Source organism: Chrysochloris asiatica, unplaced genomic scaffold, assembly GCF_000296735.1.
Source record: "Chrysochloris asiatica unplaced genomic scaffold, ChrAsi1.0 scaffold00246, whole genome shotgun sequence".
Classification (NCBI taxonomy): domain Eukaryota; kingdom Metazoa; phylum Chordata; class Mammalia; order Afrosoricida; family Chrysochloridae; genus Chrysochloris; species Chrysochloris asiatica.
Genome location: NW_006408764.1, coordinates 3,049,332 through 3,054,010, shown reverse-complemented (window position 1 = coordinate 3,054,010; position 4,679 = coordinate 3,049,332). Strand labels below are relative to the sequence as shown.

The window sequence follows — 4,679 nt, the reverse complement described above, 5'->3', positions numbered from 1 at the left end:
TTTGGAGGTGTGTTCCTACCTGCTTGAAGTCGTCTGGGCTGGGCAGTGAGGGCACAATCAGAGTGAAGAGGAAAGAAATGTGAAAAATGAAAAGTGAAAGATGAAAAATCCATCATACCTCTTCCTCCAGATGTGCAGCTCACGGCTTCTAGCACTGGGCCACTGCCTCCCTCAATCATATTTTGAGAGCCTGCCAAACTGAGGTACTCATCTTCCAACAGAATATCAGACAATACTTCATTGTTATTCATAAGGTTTTCAGTGGCTAATTCCATAGAAGTGGATTGCCTCTTCCTACTTCCTAGTTGGTTTTAGTCTGGAAGCTCTACTGAAACCTGTCCAGCATGGGTGACCCTGCTGAAATTGGAAACAACAGTGGCATAACTTCCAACATCACAGCAATGTATAAGCCAAGAACAGTATGACAAACTGACAGGTGTATGAAACAGTCCTATTATTGAATATGACTGATAGTCAAGTTCTTGACCTTTTGGAGGACACTCTTCCTCTGGTTGCATCCTGAGGAGATGAACATGCTTGAGCTTGGATAACCCATATGATGGACTCAGAGAAGTGGTGCCCAAGTAATGGCAGAACTACTGACTGAAAAGAAGGAATATAATTTTAAGTTTGACCACATATATTGAATTTATTCTGTTTAATCCAGTTAATTGGGGTTGCTGCTTTTATTTTCAGTAGCCAAGGGAAAATTTGGTCATCTAGTCTGAACCAAGAGACTACCTTTGCTTCCTTCCAGTTATCCAGGACTCCCTCAGTCCCACTCCTCTGGTACTAGCACCCTGGCACACACCTGGAACTTTAAAGGCCTTATAAATGTTAGTATTGCTATTTTGGAGATGCTGATATATGCCCACAGGACACAGTACTTTACCATAAGCCTCAGCCTGAATGAAGGCACTTGGTTCTAGCTCTGTGGGTCACCAAACCTTGCTGTCCCCAATTAAGTTCCTAGAGGTACCCCACTCAGCAAGCAGGCTTTCTGCCCAAAGTCATTCTACTTGTTCTTTGGGCTGGAAAACTCAACACTGTCTGGTGCTTTGTTCTGTTGCTGCTCCTTTATTTTATTTTAATCATTTTTAGTGTACAATCTGTGATAATGATTATTTTTATAATGTTGTGCAACCACTGCCTATTTCTAAAATCTTTGTACTATTGTTTTTCTTTCATTATGATAAATATACAAGGGTAAGTAAATAAGTATTGCTACCAGGGTTCCAGTTCATAAATGCATGAGTTAATTTCAAGCAAAATGTGTTTAAATATGTCTCTGTGATCAGTGGATAGCTGCAGACAGATTCTCTCAGTAATACACTTGTGTTAATTTCCATGTTGTTATTAAGTGCTGCTGAGTCGGTTCTGAATCTTAGTGACCCTGTATTAGGTTTCCAAGAAGCAGTTGGCTGGTGAGTTTTAACTGCTGACTTTGCGGTTCAGTGCCTTATCCTACCGCACCACACAAGGACGTTGTTGCTGTTAAGTGCCATCAAGTTGATTCTGACTCATAGCGACCCTGTATAGGGTTTCCAAGGAGAAGCTGGTCAATTTCCTGTGCCATGGGAAAACTGTGGGTGCAACGCTAGACCCTTTTGGAGGTGTTCTCCCACCTTCCTGAAGGCGTCTGGGCTGGGCAGTGAGGGCACGATCAGAGTGGAAGAGCAAAGAAATGTGAAAAATGAAAAGTGAAAGATGAAAAATCCATCACACCTCTTCCTCCAGACGTGCAGCTTCTAACACTGGGTCACTGCCTCCCTCTATCATATTTTGAGAGCCTGCCAAACTGAAGGTTTCTAAGAGCATTCTGACTGTACTTCCTCCAACACAGATTTGTTTGTTCTTCTAGCAGTCCAGGTAATTTTAACACTCTTCTCCAACACTATAACTCAAAGGTATCAATTTTCTACAGTATTCCTTATTCGTTGGCCAACTGTCACATGCATATGAAACTACTGAAAATATCATGGCTTTGGTCAGGTGTACCTTAGTCCTTAAACTGGACATCTTTGCTCTTGAACACTTTAAAGAGGTCTTGTGCAGCAGATTTGCCTAATGCAATATATTGTTTGATTTCTTGACTGCTGCTTCCATGAGTGTTGAGATCTTTAATTGTGTGTTCTTGGACATTTTCAGTAGTTATGTGGGTTTTTAATGCTTAAATGGATGTATGTTGCTTTCTTTTTAAGCTTAATAAGTGTCTCCTGATGGCTATGATCTGGAGCTAGACTTCCCTTGTCACATGTAATATCTTGCAGCTGGTATTGGCTCATGTCCAGACAGTGGGATAGTACAGGGTATGCTTGTAATAGTGGATAGTGGATCCAAGCAAAATGAAGTCATTGACAACTTTAATTCTTTTTTCCATTTATCAAAATGTTATTTATTGGTCCAGTCATGAGAATTTTTCTTTTCTTTACATTGAGGTATAATCTCAATGAAGATCAGAGACCACATACTGAACACTGTGGTCTTTGATCTTCATCATTAAGTATTTTAAGTCCTCTTCAATTTTAGCAAGTTAATGAGTCTTCCTAATTGTGATTCCACATTCTTCATATAATCCAGCTTCTCAGATTATTTGCTCAGCATAAAGATTAAATAAGTATGGTGAAAGGATACAACCCTGGTGCACACTTTTCCTGATTTTAAACCATAACATGTCCCCTTGTTCTGTTTGAACAAGTTCCTCATAAGCACAATTAAGTGTTCTGGAATACTCATTCTCCATAAAGTTGTCCATAGCTGGCCATGTTCTACAAATTTGAAAACCTTTGCATATTCAATAAATCACAAGTAAATATCTTTCTGGTATTCTCTGCTTTCAGCCAAGATCCAGCTGATGTCATCAATGATATCCCTCATTCCATGTTCTCTTATGAGTATGACTTGAACCTCTAGTAGCAGTTCTCTGTCAATGTACTGTTGCAGCCATTTAAAAATTATTTTTAGCAAAACTTTACTAGCATGTGATATCAGTGATATTGCCTGGTGATTTCCGCATTCTGTTCATTCACCTCTCCTTGGAATGGATACAAATATGAATCTCTTTGAATCAGTTGGCTAAGTAGCTGTCTTCCAAATTTCTTGGCATAAATGAGTGACTGCCTCTGGTAGTGCATCAGTTTGTAAAAGATTTCAGTTTGTATTCCATCAATTCCTAGAGTCTTATTCTTTACCAGTGCTGTCAGTGCATCTTGGACTTCTACCTTCAGCACCATTGACTCTTGATGATATGCTATCTCTTGCAATGGTTAAACATCAACCATTACTTTTTGGTACAAGTGACTCTGTGTGTTCCTTCCATCTTTTTGCGATGCTTTCTGCATCATTCAGTATTTTGCCCAAAGAATCCTTCAATATTTCAAATAAAGGCTTGAATTTTTTGTTTAGTTATTTCAGCTTGAGAAATGCTGAGCATGTTCTTCCCTTTTGGTTTCCTAATTCCAGTTTTGCAATTTTTTTTTTTTTTGACAGGCAAACAAAGGCTTGTTTCATTCAGGCTGATCTATATAATTGCCCAGGCCACTATATACAGACAAGAACAAGGCAGCTTTATTTCTTGGTCTCTTCCTCCTTGGACAGAGTCTGGAAGATCTCTTCTTTGTTCTCCTGGAGCCATTCCTCAAGGTGCTTGCATGCTTCCTTGGTCTTAGACCTGTGGGCCTCAGCCTGGTCAGCCAGGAGCTTTTTGCGGGCCTTGTTTGCCTTCAGCTTGTGGATGTATTCCATGAGAATCCACTTGTTCTTATACATGTTTCCCTTTACTTTCAGGTACAGGCTGTGATACATGTGGTGGTCAATCTTTTTAGATTCATGGTATCTTCTGAGCAGCCGGCGCAGAATTCTCATCCTCCTCATCCAGGTCACCTTCTCGGGCATTCTATCATTGGCAGTACCTTTCCGCTTACCTGTGCCCATATGCCCTTCTTGTGGGTTAAGGTATTTTTCCAGCATCGAGCTCGAGAATGGACAGTAACAGGCTTGCGGATGATAAGGCCATCTTTGATCAGTTTCCGGATTTGCTGATGGATGTTGGCATTGGCAATTTCATTGGTCTCATTGGGGGCCAACCAGACATTCTTGCCACAGCGCAGAACTCTAGAGGCAAGCCTCTTTTGAAGCCTGAGCATGCTCATGGCTGCGGCTGCAACGCCTAAAGGCTGAAAGTTTGATTATAATACTTGACTTTGTCTTCTCTAGCTGCCTTTTGAAGTTTTCTATTTAGCTCTTTGACTTCCTTATTGCTTCCATTTGCCTTAGAATCTCTTTGCTGGAGAGCAAGATTCAGAGTCTTTTCTGATATCCTTTTGGTCTTTTCCTTTTTTTTGTCTTCTTAATGACCTTTTGCTTTCTTCCTGTATAATATTCTTGATGTCATTCCACAACTCTTCTGGTCTTTGGCCATTAGTGTCTAATGCATCAATCTGTTTTTCAGATGATTTCTAAATTTAGGTGAGATATGTTTGAGGTCATATTTTGGCTCTTGTTAACTTGTTTTAATTTTCTTCAGTTTCAGCCTGAACTTGCATATGAGCAATTGATATTCTGTTCCATAGTCTGCCTCGGGCCTGGTTTTGGATGGTTATATGGAGCTTTCCCACCATCTCTTCCCACAGAAATAAGTCAGTTTGATTTCTTTGTAGTCCATCTGGTGAGGTCCATGT

General features: G+C 40.3%; 1 pseudogene; it reads right to left on the bottom strand.

The window, feature by feature from the left end:
• Nucleotides 1-3,567: 3,567 nt before the first annotated feature.
• LOC102823534 lies at nt 3,568-4,151 on the bottom strand (annotated as a pseudogene).
• Between the last annotated feature and the right edge of the window lie 528 nt (nt 4,152-4,679).